Source organism: Lichenostomus cassidix, chromosome 2 (genome assembly GCF_008360975.1).
Source record: "Lichenostomus cassidix isolate B80296 chromosome 2, HeHo_3.0, whole genome shotgun sequence".
NCBI lineage: Eukaryota > Metazoa > Chordata > Aves > Passeriformes > Meliphagidae > Lichenostomus > Lichenostomus cassidix.
In genome coordinates, this window is record NC_139482.1 from 98,219,117 (window position 1) to 98,238,397 (window position 19,281).

Consider the following 19,281-nt stretch of genomic DNA (forward strand, 5'->3'; position numbering starts at 1 on the left):
GACATTTAGAGGAGCTGTGGCCTCTTTGATCCATGACTTTGTGCCTTTGCATATGTGGCACTGAATATATTGGCTTTTATTGCCAGCATGTCACATTGCACCGCATATCTAATATGTTGCTCACAGAATCTCTTCCAATGTTACTGCTTCTGTGGATTTTCCCTGATTGATTCACACTGCTCTATATTTAATATATTAGTATGCTTTTTGTGAGTAGTGGCTTGCTTTGTTATTTCCTGCCCAGATTTCTCCCTAGGGTCTTTGCATTATGTTTCTGTCCTCACTAGTATTTGTGACTCTTCCTAATTTAGTATCATTTGTGCATTTCATTAACATGCTGTTTATTCTTTCTTCCAGATTGCTAATGAAGATGTTAAATAGGAACAATCCTGAATCTGCACCCTTCATTACCCTACTAGATATTTTTCCCCCAGTCACTATCATAATGTTTTGTTTATAGTCTTTCAGCCAGTTTTAACCCACATGCTCCTATAAAATCCATTGCAATTCATTTTCCACTTATGACTGCAAAAGAACACTGCAGGGAAAATGTCAAGAACATATGGATACAACCTTGATCCTCTGAAAGTCATGAGGATTGCTGAAAAAAATCCCATAGGTAACCCAGGATTTTCTGTCTATCACTTACATGTCGAGGAAGAGAAGATTTTAGGAACCAAAATGAGGATGGTGTTTGGCACTATGTGTATTCATCCTGCTGTATTCCTCCTATATGGGCAGCTATATTCAAAGTTGTTATTGATACATTTTCTGAATTGTTTGACAAAAGCTGCCTCTTCAATGCAGCAGATTTCTTACATGTTCGCATGCAAAGACATAATGGAATTAATAGTTTCTATTTAAATTTTAGTCATTATTACATAGAGTAGGTCAATAACTAGATATCAATGCGTTAAAAATAGTATTTAGCTTTATTATTGCATGGAAGCATCATGTATTAAAAATGTTCTTGTTTGGTTTTTAGCTAATACTTTGCCACTTGTAACCATGTAAGCTAGGTGAGAGAAACAGATGTACTGTGGTTTGAAGCTCTGGGAGAAGATTTTCATGCAGACTGCAGTTCACATCCCAGACTGAAACAAACTTAATTGTGCTCACTGGGTCAAATTGTTCCTTTGTTTACAGCGCAGTGCCCTCATTGATTTCAAGCTCAATGTAACAACAATGTTTAGGCTTGTGTACAATTCTGGAATGCACAGGAACCTTTATAAAAATAGAGTACCTCAAATTTCTAAGACATTGATGTTGGACTTGAAAAGGAATGAGGTTATTTTAATATGGTCTTTCAGCTTTAGATGATTGCTTCTGTACAATTAAGCCGTCCATCTATCAAAAAAAAAAAAAGTCTGCCTTAAAATAGCTTTTTGGCACTTCAAAAGGTCATATATTAGAGAACTAATTGTTACAGCTTTTAGATGTTACAATTGGCTTTTTCTCCTATATTGATTTTTTTTCTTCTGAATGCAAGAGAATAATTCTCTTCAGTCTGTTACAGCTTTTTTCTGATTTAAACATTTCAGTTGACATACACAATACTTCACTTAATCTTAGGTGTGATGACTTTCTTCAGGACTTTTACTGGTATTTCTTCATAGCATCACTTTCTATCTGATTGTCATTTGGTTCTTCAAGTCTCTCTGCTGAAGTCATTGTGGCAGTTGTGTGTCACATTAGCAGATCAGCTACAAATCTAGCTTTGAACTGCAGAGAGGGTCAGCAAGAAGAGTGAAATGCTGTCTTTGCTGATGTCCATGCTAACATGGGTAACCAGGCAGGAGTACTCAACACAGCTAATGTAGAGGCCCTGTATTTCTATACAGCATCTTACAGTCACAGTGGTGTTAGCTGAACTCCAGAGAGGAAATCAGGCTTCAGGAATTGTCAGGGCTGTTGCTGTCATCTGACAGATCCCAATTTGATTTCTGACTTGGTCCTTTACGTCCTGGAAACAAGGATAATCATGTTTTGTGGTGAAGTTCTTACTGCTTTCAGTGCTAGAATTATTCCTGCATAACTGAACACATATTACTGTGTCTTTCCAGGTTGCAATCTAAACCCCACAGACACCATGAAACCCCAGATTTGTGGCACAGACTCTGTTTCTCATGCACAAAATGAAAGCCTTCTGCAATCTTGACTCTTTCCCCTGCTCAGACTGTAAACTCTTCAGTGCAAGGATTGCACCCTACACTGCAATACTTGAGTGTCTGTTTTCTGTTGCCAGATCTCTTGACCTTACCATGATACAAATAAATAAGAATACTGAAATACCTTGGCACTCCTTCTTATAAAGTTATCACATTTCAGTGGCAGAATCACTGGAACAATGCCCAAAACATGAGACCATATATTAATTATTTGTATACATTAGTAATTTTTTTAATTATTCTTGCTATTGTGTTTTTAACAGAAGAGTTTACAGAGACAGCATATTTATCACACCTGATTCCAAAGAATTTAATTTTGCTCTGATTGAGTGCACAGACTTCCTTTCACTCCAAATGCTCCAGTTACCAAGAGTATGGTGATTCTCCTCTGACTGTGTCCTCTGTGGAATACAGCAGGATGTACCACACAGAGCAGCATCTCATCTCTGCCCTTCCTCCCAGCTGGCAATTGCATTGAATCCACAGTATCTGAAGTTGTCCTCCCACTGAAGTCCATGGTGGCACAACATCCTGCTCTTCACTGCAGGGGTAAGAAGGAAAGCAGCTAGCTGTGCTCTACAGCACAGCAGGGAAGAGGCTGCCTTGTGTTCATTGCCCATCTTTTTTCCACACCAGCTGTTTCCAGCCAGTGCTAGAGGGAGGACGTGTTGCAGTCTTCCAGCAGGTAGTATTGTCACTGTTGCATATGGCCTTTTGTGCCTTTGGAGGCTGAATCCCTTTGGGACTTGCCACAGATGTAAGTCCCTTCTGCACCATCTCTTTCAATGTATTGGTCACACTAAAAATGTTACAGTCTAGGTCTAAGTGCAGAAGGCCATGAGGACATGTATCTAGAGGAAATATAACTCCAAGTTCATACAAAGTGTCTGTGCAAAGGAAATTATTTTAATACAATTCTAAATTGATTCTTTTTTTTCAAACACAGAGCTTTATTTAAGCCTCAAGAGGGGAACATTGGACTAACCTGGCAATACTGCATTATAACGAAATGTCATAAGACTCATTTTTACACTATTATGCATAGGTGCACACGTAGACACATATTGTGTATCTATTCACACACCTGCATATATTTGTGTGTGCACATGTGTACCTAAAATTTGTGATTTAGGTCTCTGCCAGCCTGGGAGTCTCCCTGACACATGCCACCTCACAATGCAGCAGCCATGTACTGTAGTGTCATTCTCTGAAATAATCTGCCTTGGATGCATTGCTTCCAGCAATAATTGCCAGGCAGATGGTGGTGGTAAATTAGGCAGTATTATTGGTAATAAAAGTTAGAAGCTTCAGATTTTCTGAATGGCATATTCGTGTAAAGACTTTCCAAAACAACATCTTTAACGACAAAACCAACATCCAATTTCATCTTTCCTCCATTTCCTGGAACATTTCACTGGTATTTGTTCTGTCTTGTTCTATCTTTTGCTAGTGATTGCTGTGGTAGTGTTGTTTTTAAATACTACCTACTTCCAAATAACTACTCTCTGTTTACTTATCACCACCAGCTCTCACCATCAATTGCTATCAATGCCTGTGCCTTAGAAAGGGAAAGCACATAAAGTTCCACACTTTAACACAACATAATATAAAAACATTTGCAAAATAATGTAGGCAGAAATGCTTCTGGTTGCTATTACTTCCACTGCAAATAATGCCATCTGCTTATCATTATGCCCCAGTGCATGCTATCTTACATGTGGACAGAACTTGTAATGTGTTTCCGTCTCTGTAGTAAACAGCTTGAAAACTACGCCCTGGAATAATGTCATGAAGAATACCCTCTTGGCTTTTTCCAATTAATTTCTCAGCAACAATTTACAATAGAAAGCTGTAGTTAAAAGGCAACAAATACTGACTTGACCTTTTAAATTGAAATTCCCATGTTTTAGTTTTTCTGGAAGGAAGAAAGAGAGTTTTCACAAAAATAAAACATGAGCAGTAGCCAGCAATAAACCCAGAAGGTTCTGAAAAGAACAGGAACTGTATGAGAAAATGCTAACAAGTTTGCACATTTAATGTTAGCATGAATGCCAAGTCACAAATCTGCAAAAGTGTCACACATTTAGATGTTGCTTTGTCTGTTATTGTTCTTTAACTTTCACACAAACTGTGAATTAATCTCAAGGTACAGGATATGTTTCCATGCTTAGGAAAGTTTCATTCAATTTGTGATTCCAGTCCAATTATCTTTGCATTTTTAATATTCAAAATACCTTAAGATAGTTCATGTGTGTGTGTGTGTGTCTTTGTGTGTGTTTTATGGCTAAACAGTCTATTAATTTGGTATGTTTATGGGCTTTTGTGTCTGTTATTTCATGTGTTGTATTCTGACATTTTAACAGCAGAGCTTTGACTTCTATCTGAAATTCCTATTGCAAAAAGAGTCAGGAAAAGAGGCAGATTTCATAAGACTGTTTTCAGGAGACAGAATGCCCTTAAAACAAAGATTTCCCAATTTTTGCATGGGAAAAAAAAAGGGGGGGGAGTTGAAGGAAAGAAGGGAAAGGGAATGGAAAAAAAAGAGGGTTGGCAACTTTCCTACAAATCCACTGTCCTTGTTTACCAACAGTTATATTTCCACATTTATAAACTCACTGTACAGCTAACAGTGGTCACTTCTCACCAAACTGTGAAAAAAAAAAAATTGCTTTATCTGTTCAGTCAAGATGAAATGTGTACAAGGATCTTAGATTAAATACTGAACTCCAGAGGTCTATCTCTGCTTTCTCTGGGAAACTTCCAATTTGATTCCACTTGAGATGAGGCAATGGTCAGTGGTTCCTGGTGAACATTCATCATAGGCTTCCAAATGAATCAAACATTTCTCATATGGTATATTTCATATTTAGAATGTTATAAAACAGCCTGAAAGATTTCCTGCAGGCAAGGATCAGCCTGCTCTGTATCTCTAATTTAGAATTTAAAACATTTGATTTTTATATGCTCAGTAGTTTCAATGTGATGAAAATATAAAAATTGTTTCTTCTTCAATAAAAAGGAGTTTCTCCAGTCAGGTAGAGCTCCCGACCTATATTGTCTTTTTGCTTCTGAAGTGCTTTAAACAGTGCAATGGCTTTTTCATGACTTAACTAGGCACTAAGCAGTGATTTTTATATTAAACATTATGATGAGATTTTTGTCTAGCAGTAAATGCAATGAATCATTTCCCCATATTCCTTTCAGCCACAATAATTTGGTTTTACTAAATATTTTTTTTTAATATGTAAATTATCTATTGCTATCAAAATTAAATAGAACTAAAACTGAGCTTAATTAGCTCATATTCCAGAATGTAGCAAAACAGTTTTTTGGTGTGTGAAAAACTCTGAAGTATTCAAATACTTTGTTTTCAGAAAAGGGCAGGTTGTAAACAGAATTCAAGTCACATCTGGACCAGCTGTTCAGATCACAGCTCTACTCACTCAAAATCATGAGAACACCAGATTTAAGTCAGACTTCTCTTTGCAAAGGAGCTTCTGCTGTGTTCATTTCTAAAAGAATGGAGTGCTAAACCATGCCTGTGGGTCCTTGTTGCATTATAAAAAGAAAACCCACAGGGATGCAAGCAGCTCTCTCTAACTGAATGGTCTTAGGCAAACGAGCATTTCCCTGCCATCTGAGCTGAACAGGATACTGTGGACAGTGACAGAGGGAATAAAACTGTCAAATATTTGCACCTCCAGTCTTCCAGTGGTTATTCTGTTACCCCCAAAGTGTGTCTACAGTGACAAGTTGTGGCTAGCACAGGTTTTTCCCATGAGAAATTTTCTTGTGTTTTGTAAATAAAGATAAAGTTTGGATGTTGTTGGAACAGTGTCCCAGAACTTGGACAGTGCAGGCCTGGCCAATCAGGCCTGGGGGAAGGCTTCTGACTGACCAATCTGGGTGACTTTTGAGAACTCTATATATGTGATGAAATCAAAACAATAAAGGTCATTCCTTCTTGCCACTGAGAACTGGTGCTTTCATTTCTCTGCTAGCTGCTCAACAGCGACAAGTCAAGACATGTGCCTGAGCTGCTCATGCTTGTAGTTGACTGGAGAGGATCCAACGCAGCCTGGAAGCCTCAGAGGTGCAGGACATTGGTTAATATGGGAGACTAACCTCAGCAGAGGTTATTTCCTAGGTCACAACTCCAAGCAACATTCTACCATCTGGCTCACACCCAGTTAGCTCTGAGCAGAGCCACGCTGGACACCCAGTTGCCCACACCCATCCACTCACATCACGTGAAGAAGGCACAGACATCTCGACAATGTAATAAAGTGGTGTCATTGTGGGATTAACATCTGTCTCTTTCGTTGAAAATAAGCTCCCTTGACTTTGCTTTAGTATTAGCCCAGCAGCAGGGAGCCATTGCACTGTCGCAGAGTTGATAAGCACAATTGCATGCCACTGGCATGACCTACTTACTAAATGGACAATACCCAAACACAAGCACTCTCACTTCATTTGCACTTTGTGAAAGCAATTAAGGCAATGTATACAAATGCAGGCTCTAGGCTGAGTTACCCTAGATACATAATAAGGGTCTGTAACAACAGATACCTTTGAAAAGAAGTGAGGATCTACAAAGAATTGATAACATTTTTCAGGAGTCTAAATATATATTTAGGAAGCTGACTTTGATCGTATACAGTCATTATCTTTACTTAGCTTTCATTACATGCAATAAAAGCAATGCTTAGGAACTAAAGAGAAAATATTCTTCTCTCCTTTCAGACTGATTGGAAGCTTGGCACAGTGACTGGAAGGGTCAAGCCAGAGCCATGTCCCCATCTCCTTCCTGCACAGACTGTGAGCCCCCTCCATACACACACCCCACACACCTCCACTGCACCAGAACTAGTAATATTAATCATTTGAAGCTTATTAAAAACATGAACACTTCCTAAAGACTTACAGTCCTGAGATCTCTTGCTCCTTGACTAAAGATCTGATCAAACATCAATACAATTTTGAATCTGGAAATACATAAGCTGCTTATAAGAGCACAAAAAATGGTGTTAATAAAGACTATCACAGTGAAAAGCATTAATAAAAACTATAATATGGAAAGAAGAAGCCTGCATTCCACTTCAGAAATATGTCTCCTATGTAGGACAAATACAAACCTAAAAAATCATTATGGACAGTAGCTATAATATTTCTTTGGTTTTAAATGTAAATATCAGAAAGAAGAAAAAATTGCCTTCATCATAATTTAAAAGTTTTGTGATCATGGTCAATACTATCAAACAGGGCTAGCTCACCCAGTACAAATAATAAAGATAAATAGACAGAGTCCATCAAAATGAGACGATCACTCCTTGCTGTGTAACAGGAATGCTTTTAGTGATGTGGTTGAAAGTGTACTCAGAATAGAAGCTCTCAAATAAAAAACCAGAATTTATGAAGTTTTCAGTGAGAATTTGGTCTCTCAAAGGCTTCATGCATTGCTATTGATTTGTGCGGATTTGAGCTGTTATATCAGCTGGGGGGTCTCTTCAAATAATTTACTTCGTCCTACCTGCTTGCAGATTTTCCTATTTCACCTTGCCCTTCAGGATACAAACCCAATAAACAGGTCCTATCATATTAATACATTTGTTTAATGCATATTTCCCAAGGGTCTTTTACTGAAAGTCATGTGGACAACAGTGCCAGCTATGATTTGCATTGCATTTTCCTATGCTCATACCCAAGATATTGTTTCCTAGAAAACCTGGAACTAAATCACTAAGACTGCAGAGAAACAATGTATTAATAGCTATCCAAACCACTAAAATAAAAAATAAAAAAAATACATGTATCTGTCAGAGTAAAAGAAATCTGCTTTTCATGAGAAGTACTCTCCATCTTACAGAAAATTGAATTTAGCAAGAAAAACACAATTAAACATTTTCAATGGCAAAACCAACATGAACAAACATGCAAAATCCTTAATCTTAATAGAAAATCTGAAACCCTAAGGCAAAAGTAGTCAAGAAGAACAGTTCCTTTGGATGCTGGTGTGCAGGCCTTTTGTGAGCCACCAAGAGAAAGAGGAGACTATTTCTGCAGATTAGCTTTTGCCTAGGGAGGCCACTGTCTTTCCATGCACTCCATCCGCACTCAGCGGAGGATAAAGAGAGATGCTCTCAAAATGGCAAACCAGAGCCAGAGCCAAATTTAACCTCTCTGAATTGCTCTTCTGGGTTTTTTTTTTCTCTTCTCGATGACACTAGAGCTTTTAGGGGAATATTATATAAAGGGAGAATAATTGAACAAGAAGTAATGGGTTATCCCCATCAATTCAGACAATAAAATTGGAGCTTGGTTTCCCTCGTTTGACACCTTTGTTAATTCTGTTAAACAACCTGAGTAGCAAACAAGAGGCATAACTTAAGTCTGCAGTACACTGGTAATTTTCCATCGTAAAACCTGGTCTATATTCCTCCACCTGTAAGAATTTTTTTTTTTTTTACAACTGTTGTGGAAATAAGCCTTTACTTCTTTAGGTAAATCAAAGTGAATAAAAGGATAGAATGGTCTTATTTGAAAGACTATGACTATCTCAGATGCTCAAAATGTTTAACGGTCTCTTAAAATTTTTTAGCTTATTTTTAATTGGTGAAACAAACCCTAATTTCCTGCAAGTAGCAACCCAACACGACAGTGTCCACGGCTGCAGGCTGCAGTCCTCCTGTATTTAAGACACCAGATAGATTTGTCTGTTGCAGTTCTGAACCAAAAGATTGTTTCCTGTCTGAGAATTCAAACTCACCTAAACCAGACTGCCTAAAAATCTTCCGATGCTCTTTACAGATAGCAGCAAACAGTAGATATTTTGAGAAGTGGGAATCTGCATCTGGAAAAGAATCTCTCAAGGAGAATTGCCATCCTGTAACTAGTCAGACATTTCTGACTAAACCATGCTTTGTCTAAATAGAATTATTTTAATTTCACGCATACCAAGTGTACTTTACTTGTGGTTATGAATGGATTCATGTGGATAACTCCTATTAAAACTAATGAAAGTTAAATGCATCAGTCCTTGAGTAATACTATTAAAACACACCTGACTTGCACCCGTGATTAACATTAACATTAGATTTGCTTCATTATCTTCAGCAGTCAATTGTTGGTTAATTTTAAGTGTCAATAATCATTATTCACCTTCTCTAAAATACAGCCGTTGGGAGACAGGGAATTTTCATTCCTCAGCAAAAGTCATAAAGCAGAACAAGTCATGAACACAGATTCTGCTACAGTTCTTCAAAACATGGGCTACTGTAATGTTGGTGAGCATTTTATCACAACCATGTGAGCATTGCCAGGAGCAGGGCGGGTGGAGGTAGGACTGCAATATGTGTGTCTGTCTTTGTGGGAATAAAACTTTAGTGGATTAGTAAAAGAAGGGTGTTTAGAAACTTTAAGTGCTTATTTACATTTTAGAAGTGACTAATATTGTGATTTCTCAGTTCTCCAGTTAATCACATTCTGTTAATAAATGAATGAATAAACTGCTCAAACATGATTTGATTTAAACCACGTGAGTTGAGCAGGATTTTCCTTGTGATCATAAGTAGTGGATAAATATACCAAAAATCAGGCACCGACTCAGTTTTACACCCCAGATCAAATCCCACTGATGACTGTGAGTACTCAGATTGTGGTCCACTCTAAGCAAAAACTATATTCGACCTAAGCAAACATTAGCACAGGGAGATAATTACAAGTCAGATATTTTGCCCCCATGCACCCAAAACCCCTCCTATTCCCTGTCAATTACGAGGTGCAAACCTGACCTCAAAAAAGCACCTGCAGTTTTTGTAAATGGCAGTTTCTTTGAGTCATTTGCCTTTAACATTTCTGTCTCTCACACCTGTCTTGACCTTCTGGCTACACTCTTCCCAATGTGCCTCAGGATACCATTGGCTCTCCTGGCCACAAGGTCAGACTGGCAGCTCATGGTCACCTGGCCATCCCCCAAGAATGCAGAGCTGCTCTCTAGAAGGTCAAGCCCCCAGCCTGTGCTGCTCCTTGGAGTTATTCCTCCCCAGGTGCAGGACCCTGCACTGCCCTTGTTGAACCTCATTAGGTTTCTCCCTGTCCAAGTCTTTTCCTTACAAATTCAAGTATGTGCATCACCTGCTGCTGAGATTTTGCAAAGCATTTGACTTTGTTTTCCTAAAAAAAAAAAAAAAAGAAAAAAAAAAGCAGCGATTAAAAAAGACTTTTTCTTTAAATAAAATGTATTAGAAGTTACAAAAGGAAAACATCATTTTTTATTATTTTTTTAGATGTAGCCCAGAGACAGATTTTTCTCTTCACAAAGTAGAAAATTGAATTATTCTGAGTGCTTTCTATTTCCTTCTCTTATCCTCTCAACTTTCTACAAGCAATGGAGCAATCATTAAAAAAACATGGAGCCTACAAAAGACGAAAAGGGGACGTTGTGTAAAGCTAAGAGGAAGGTTTAATAAAAACATTGCTTATACCTTTTTCTTTTTTCTGTTTTCTTTCTTTTCTCTTTCAAGTCAGAGAGACTCATCCAGTCTCTGAATCTGAAAACAGAACACAAATCCCATCCAAGAGGCAAAAAATGTAATGGTGTTGAAGTCTGATGTTCATGATGCCTCTCCATTAGTGAATGGTGGTAGTGGCAACTACACAGCAGCAAATATCATGCAAGAAAATATTCGTCATTGAAGGGCTGATACAGTGTGTGATACATAAATATAAATATAAATATAAATATAAATATAAATATAAATATAAATAATATAAATATAAGTGCCCTTATTTGCAATAAATATTTAACCATTTCATTAAAAAAAGAAGAAGAAAAAAATTATAAATTGAGGCCCCATTACCGTGATTTGTTTTTAAAGATGCTAAGATTATGTATCATTAAGCTGGAAAACTGCAATGCTGAGGAAATGTTGCTGGGGCAATTCTTTCCTCTTCTGCTTTTTCTTCTTCTATTTTTCAATGTGGCAGTGCTTTCTACCACTTCACATTTTCTGTAAGCTGTGATTTTTAGAAAATACATACATAATCATATCTGAAAGAAAGGCATATTGGTGAGTAAGATGCAAGTGATAGAGGGGTGAAATTGTTGCTTAAATCCCCATAACTTAATTGATTTCCACAGAGTTACATCACTTTTCACCTGCTAAAAATCTGGTCTCAAAGTTTTTATAAGGTAGAGGAAGAGCAAAAATTTTCTGAGAAAGAATTAAAAAAGTTTTAATGGAGTTATTCATCTTTGCAGCCTCACCAATAGCTGCCCTAACCTTAAATGAAAAGGAATTGCATTCTCCCTCTTCCTGTAAGCTGAAAAGGAGGGAGAGAGGGGAAGAGAGGCAAGGAATGGGCTTTCTGTGTCAATAGGAAGGGTAGTTCAGTGCACAGGCTGTTGCCGTGATTTCCACAGTCCTGGATTGAGCTCTGCTTTGTGCTGTAGAAATGTAAAGCGTACTGAGTAAATTGGTGGATCAAAGCTAAAATTTAGACTAAATTTACCTGTAATCTTAGTCACCTACTCCTCTTCTGTCCCTTTGTATGGGATCTAGCCCCATACTCTGGTACCCAGCTTCCCTGTGCAGCAGCTGGGCAGAGGCAGGACTCCCACCCCAAGCTGCCAAGACAATAACACACCAGCAAACCTCTGCTGGTCTTCTGCTCTGGCTCCAAAATCATGCTACTCTGCACTGTGATCACAGCATTCAGCCTTCCTAAGACAGATTTTCTTCATTCTTTTATTTTAAAATATAGGTAGAAGAAGAAAAATACAACCCAAGCTCCCACAACACAGTCACATGGAAGAAATATTTAGTACATTTCTTTGCGTGCCCTGAAACTGAGAGACTTTATTTCATTCTGGGTTTATTTTTACTTTTAGTTTATGTTTGTATTTTTTCTTACCAGTAGATTCAGATATCCAATTTTGAAGATGCAACAGGGCAAAAAAGCAGAGCTCATGTCCAATAGTTCTACAGGTAAAGATGTGCTAAAGTGCAGAAAGAAAACCTAGGGAGTCACCAGTCTAGAAAATAGAAACAATGTGAAGCAAGTGAAGGAGGACATGATCACAGGATGGGATCTGATTTTTATCCACCAAATGTCTATAAAGTCATGTAAAATTTTTGCCACAGAAAAGATTCTGTCTATATTTTTGAGGACAGAATCTACAATATATTTTTGACCATTCTGTGAAGCTATCTGCCCTGATAGCTAAACTCCAAATGTTTTTGCACACATCTTTTAAATTAGCCTAATCAGTTTAAGTGAAAAGACTGAAGAGCTTTTGATCAGTTCAGTATATGAGTTGCAAAGATGACATTAGACTCCTTTCTTCAAAGCCTTAATTTGATATGTTACAGGAACCACAGAGAAATCAGCAATTAAAACCAAAGCTGGTACCTTCAATATGAGAGGGGGGAAACCTAAATACCATATGAACTGCACTGTTTTCTTCAAAAATGAAAGAGACTGCAGATTTGCTTTCTTTGCTCTTTGATGTCGTGTGTCTTCTTTAAAAAATTTAAAAAACTCACCTTATCCTCTGAACAAAATTGAGTACTAGCCTCAAACCCACTTTATTTTCCTGAAAGCAGATATGATTATATGGATAAACCCAGTTGTGAGCTTAATAAGCTTTGGCAGAAAAGGGACTGGAGGAAAACGAGCAATAGAACAAGCCAAGAAAAATACTCAAATTAACCTTCAACCCTTTCAGTGACATCTAAAGATGCTAAAAGAAAGTTTGTGAGTTTATTTCACAAGGATGTAGCTCTCCATTAGTGTAAGCAGCAAGTGGGAAATTACAAAGTAATATGAAATGCATTGTGGAGAGAATATTTTACATATTTCACAGAAGCTCTTTTTTGACCTCTCTTTACACTGTAGTTTGTAGCTCAGCTTTTTTGTTATCTACTCAAAGAAGCATAAATTCTGTGGAGGGCATCCCACTGGACTGAAATAATCAGAGCAAAGTGAGAATAAGCTGTCCATTCCCAATTGTCACTTCAAGGGGATGTTATTGTGAAAAGACTTGACCTAACCTTGTTAACACCCTCATTCCTAGAACACTAAGAGATAAACTCCAAAAGAAGTATAAGGTGGATAACAGAAGGAGAGAAACCAAAATTGCTGCAATTAAAAATTGTATGGGAATGACACCAAGAAAAATGCAATCTTTGCTGCACTTCTCAGAGAAGAATTTATGCCCAGAAATGACTCTTTGGGCCACTGCTGTTCTAATAATGATACATCTTCTCACTTGTAGGATAATCTCATCTATTGTTTCTGATTGAATTTCTAATTCGAAGAGAGAATACCTAAAGTACCTAATTACTTTGTGATGCTGCCTATCTGCAATTAGAGATGCCCATGTTTGGAAATAGACACTACCATTTACCAGCAGCAGTGTTGGGGATATTTTACATTAAAATATTTCTCACATGTACTGTATGCAATCTTTGTCAAATGAGGCCAGGAGGAAAAATATACATGAACTTAGTGAAATAAAATATAAAAAATGGTGCATTGTTGCCTGCTTGCGAATTACTTTATATCCACTTGTTTTTGAATCCTATAAACAAAATAATCTAATTGCAGAGCACATAATAAGATGGAGAATACAGAGATCCATGTCATCAGAGCTTACAGTAGGTTTTTGTTTTATGACAGAGATAAGTTTGGGAACTACATTTAATCCGAGTAGGTTTGGGGAAAAGGGGTAGGGAAAGATCCAGCCATGATGGAGAACATTCAGTATGTTCACCTGGAGAAAATTCACATCAGCAAACATAGAAGGAGAGCTAAAAGATAACAAGCAGGTGGGAAAAAAACAACCCTCAAGCAGGTTGCAAAGCCTGTCATTGCCACTGCCTGAGGTGTCTGTGGAGGGTGGGCTCTGCCCAGCGAGGTTATTTTGCCTCTTGTTGGATTCAGGAGTTTGCATGGTCTCCTCCTGATGCAAGGACCAAAGAACCCCTGGCAGCCTGGGAGCATCAAAGGGGAAAAAGGGGAGGAAATAAACCATTCTGGGGACTTACTGCTTTCATTATTCTGAGCTGGTAGGGACTGAGGGCATCACCTCTCCAGCCTTTTAGTCAGCAGAGGCTCACAACAGATCTGCCAGATCTGCCATGGCAATGGTCTCATCTGACAGAGCACTGAGACACACTGTGCTGTAGCAATTAGATAGTAGGGAAATAAGTAGCTTTTAGGCTCTGTTTTCTTAGGCAGATATGTGCCAGCCTGCCAAGTATGCCAGGCCCCAGACTGTTGCAATAATAGGCAGGAATTTTGTGAGGATGGGTGAGATGAAGGTGCAATTGTCCTTTTCCCACATTTCATCCACATTTATAAGTACTTACTTCTATCCTCTTCCAATGAGCATCTGCAGTGTCAGCAGGCACCTCTATGATAATGGGTTCAATTTCCAGTGGCGCTCTGCCTTTGAACTGCATGCTTTCTTCTGTTAAGATGACTATTGTTGCCATAGCTACCACAGACTGCTATGAAACCTCTGAAGAAGGTAACCATATGAAGCCAAGGTTTTTCCATCACATCCTCAATGTGTACAGAAATTCCAGGGGTGTTCCCACAGGGCTTCACTAGCCAGGTTCCTTCCCCAGGGAAGCATAACCCTGACAAACAAGGGATTTTCCATGCTCTCCCTGAGCATGGAGAGAGCTGGGTGTATGCTTTTCCAAAGATCATTGGAGCTTCCTCTGCCTCCTTTCCCGCAATGCATACCAAGGACACATCGGGAGAATCCACAGAAATCTGCATCAGCTGCATGGTGGACCTGGATTTCCCAGGTACTTAGGTGTTGTTCTCTGCTTTTTCTAAGCAGTTTGCTTGTAGTAATGCAATTTTCAGATCTCCATGTGCTTCCTTTGTTTCCCTGTTCTGTATACCATTGGTTCATTTTAAAATATGCACTCTGCTGTACCTGAAAACCTATTGGTGTGTTCCCCCTGTCAATTCTCCCCTCCTCTTCCTAAGACTGGCTCTAAGGGAGACAGTCCCTCCCCTTCCTTTCCCCTTAAAAGCCAGCATCTGCGTCACAGAGGAGTCCTGCATCTCTGAGCTGCCAGCTGCTGACCTACCCCCTTCTCCTTCCCCTGGAACCCCTTTTTCCTTACCCCAAATAAACCTCCCTGACAGAACAGAGATGGAGTTCCAGTTTGTTTCTTCGTCTTCCTTCATTTCCTGCTAGAATTTCTGTGGTTGGGAGACTCGCGCCACACCGTGGGACCCTGGGGGCCGCCCGCTCCAGATCCAGTGGAATTACATGGACCAGGGACTTTGTTTTGGGCGGGAGCCGGCTTATGCCACCCTCCTGGAGCCTGCCGTATTATGGTACAATCAGTGCTGAGCTTAGGGCCATTTTTATTGCTTTCTGTTGCAGCCTTGCATCTGCCTTCATTGAGACTTCTTGAATGACAATGACAACAGAACCTACTTGGAACAGTTGATTTGTCAGTGGGTTAAATATTTTGCTGTAATACCTTTCCTGTGATGTGTGACATGGGCACACAAAAAAGAAACAGGGAAGGTTGTAAGTAAACAATCACTCAGTCTTTGTCCCAGAAAGAAAGAAATAACTCTCAACGAACTGAGTAAAAAACAATCCGTCATGTTATCATCTGTGTCTCTATCACTCATTTGATCCAAATCAGTACCTCTCCAGGGGTTCTACCATATGCTTGCAAATGTACTCGGATTTTGTGTTAAAACTTATCATTCTCTATTGACAAAACCATGTAGTGACATAATAAGAAGCTCATGAATTTGTGAATCTCAGAAATCATCACAATGTAAGACACTACTGTATCAATATTTATAAGCACTTAAACCACTCTTGCAAGTATGCTTCCACTCTTCTTACTTCAGCCATCACTTCTCTGGAGTAAGGCAGCTCTTCCCTCTCTTGCATCAATTTCACAAGCTGTAAATAATGGGAATTACATTCCTTCCCCATCTCAGTAACAGTCTTAAAGAACTACAAAGGAAAAATTTGTATTAATGGGAGCTGTTACTACCATATGAAAACATTAAATTGATTCTTATTTTTGTTGCTTCCATTTCCTGTCAAAACTCCAAATATTTGCATCCTACACAATATTGGAAATTATGTATTTTATATCATAAATTTTCCACTGCAGAAGCCATAAACCCTAATTGATTCCTGGCCCCAGTGAATCACATCAGGTTGGGTAAGTGTCGGAAACAATAAGAGTGTACTGTGACTGAGATCAATACAGCTTTCTTGAGCTCCACAACCAATCTCTCAGCTACATACACTGATAAATAGACAGTACTGCCCCTCAGCTACACACCATTAGCTATGCTTTCCCTCAAAGTGTCAGAAAGTAAGTGGTATACCTAGCATTAGCTCAAGAAACAACAAAAAGGTTTTGTCATTCTGCTAGGGACACTTGGCTGGCATCTGTATTAGTTGCAAATGCTATTAGTAGCTCATTTGTCTTGATTATTATTCTTCACACAAGTCAGCAGTGGCTTTGCAAGTATTTGTAAAAACGGCAACAAAATGAATTTTAAATTTGAAATGTTCCACTCTCAAAAAATAAAGCAGCTTGAAAAGAAAATAAATAGGTTTACTGCAAACAAAATAAATATACCAAAGTAACAGCACTGAGCTTAAAGTATTATAGTATGACATCAAAATCCTGAACTGTGCTTTCAAAAACCTGGTAAAATATATTTTCAGATGTTAATCTTTTAAAACTACATTGGCATTTTTCCCACAAACAAAAGTGTGACTGTAATAACCAAGTTCCAGATACTGCATTCTTTTTTTAGGTTAGTACAATCTTCTCAAGGCATCTAAAGCATAGTCATTAGTTTCACAATGAGATAACTGAAAAGAAATTCAGTTCACCTTCATAAAATAAAAAAAAAGAGTTCAAAGATCAGAAATGTAATGGCAAGTCCTTCAAAGGACACATATACAAGGCTGTATACACCGATAGCTTACTAGAAACTCAGCTTCCCCTCCTTTTCCCATTCTTTCTTTGATCTCAAGCTAAACATCAGAACCCAGCTTTTAAAAAGACTTGAAGTGCCTTTCATTTTCCCTCAGCTGCCTGAGGAGCAACAACTCCCGCATCTTACATGAAAGAATTTATTTCTCCCTAAAAATAACTTTGGTTTCAAATGCCCCCTGCAAAGAGGTTGAAATAATTTATCCTCAACTCTATGAAGACAAAAGAAGGAAATTGCATGGGTAAGCTTTTACCTACAGCAGGGAAAAAGGCAGAGGAGTCATTACGGATCAGGCTGGAGCAGTAATGGAATATTTCCTGCTTCTCACTTCTGTAAGAAGGAAGCACAGTTCAGATGTGGCAACCTTTGGGCACCTCGCACACAGACCATTAGCATCAGCCATGCTGGCTGAGTTGTTATTAGGTATAATCTAGAAATTCTTTCCTTTCAGGTGTTTTCTGGGTTCCCCCCTCCCTTACTTCCTGTAAATTCTGAGAGCTCTGGGACTTTTTGCTCATTTAAACTATTAATTTTCTTTGCGTCTCAGCTAACATTGCTCAGGGTCAGGTACATAGCATAAGTTTTTGCTTTCAATATCAATTTAACAGGCAAGGTCTGAAGGTTCCACTGCTCACAGACACAATTTTCTTTGTTCATTTTTCTTTGTGTCATGTCACAAGTCAGAATGGGGACCACCTACAGGTGATGAACAAACCTTGAAGCCCAAATTCACATCAATTAACCAGCCAAGGTTCTTATTCTCATGTGGAATAGAGCTGCTTTGTGGATTTCAGGACTGTAGTTGCATGACAGGTTTCGCCACTGATGCTTGTCCTGGTAGACCAAGAAAATACCATCTCTCCAGTAATTTATATACTTATATTCTATTACATCAGCATATCTGGTGAAACCACCCTAAAAATGCTGACATCCAAAACATTACAGAGCTTTCAATTTCAGTTTCAGAGTTTTTGGGGTGTCTTTCTTCAAAAGCTCTCCTCATTCAGAAATCAATAGGCTTGTGTGCAGAGGCCTGAGGTGGCTTGCTTGCTTACTAGCAAACAATAAGACAGAACTCGTGAACATTCACATGATGAAATCTTTAAATATTTAAAACTGAGAGAGATCCAGATTTTGTCATGATTGATGCTGCAAATATGAGGATATGCAAAATGTTTTGACATTTCTAGCTTAAGCCCCATTACACATCCCGTGTGCTTTCTCTCAGAGGTGCATTTTGGCATGAAAGGTTCTCTTCCCAGCCAGGAGCCAGATGGACCACTCCATGAGCTTTCACACTGTAAATAAAGTTTGGCCCCAAAAAGACTAATGATTGTAATAGGGACGCTGTTGCAGAAACAGATATTTTTAAAAAGATACGTTTTTTTTAAGCTGTGATTTTATTAGCAGCTTAGACTGTCCTTTTACTTCCATATGAGAAGTATTTCAGTATTTCACATGAACAGGTAATATGGTTTACATGTGCCAGTACTGGATTCTGTGTCTGGGGACTTGCTAAACTGTTGTCTGTGTAGCAGCAACACAGAGAGCAGGTTCACATGTGAAAAAAAGCTCACTTGGAAGCTCAGACTAGCTGGCCCTGGCTTGAACTTGGCCTTGGCTTGAACTTGGCCTTGACTTCTTGTAGCATGAGCCTGAAACATCTGCACTGCAGAAGGAAGCACAAGCTCCATCACAAGGAACATCTCACAGTGGGAAGGAAGTGAAACCTCTTAGGCTCTAAATTTTGTGTCAACTGACCTGCCTGGCACGATTTTGAATCTTAGCAGTAGACTATGACTGCTTGTCTAAGACTGAAGAGTAGAACAGACTGCTGCCCCAAAGAAGGGGGGACATTAGGAGGACTCCATACAATCTTTAGGTAGCATCATTTCGACTGTGATCCATGTATCTACAGAGATCCCACCAAGAAACAGAGGACTATGACTTTCTTCCTCCTATTGCAAATTACAGACAGTGACTCCAACCCAATCTTAGAAGACTCACTTGAGCCTAAGAAGAAAGCTGCCACAAAGTGTTTTCATTTTTCTATAGCATTAAAGATTCTCTAATTTTATTACTTTCATCTGCAACAGATATATAG

General features: G+C 38.6%; 1 long non-coding RNA gene across 1 annotated transcript; it reads right to left on the reverse strand.

The window, feature by feature from the left end:
- Positions 1-11,021: 11,021 nt before the first annotated feature.
- LOC146441821 (uncharacterized) lies at positions 11,022-14,649 on the reverse strand. The gene is made up of 3 exons (XR_014849531.1): positions 14,540-14,649; positions 12,081-12,201; positions 11,022-11,217 (listed from the first exon to the last, which is right to left on the reverse strand). It is a non-coding gene; the product is annotated as an uncharacterized LOC146441821 (long non-coding RNA).
- Positions 14,650-19,281: the final 4,632 nt, after the last annotated feature.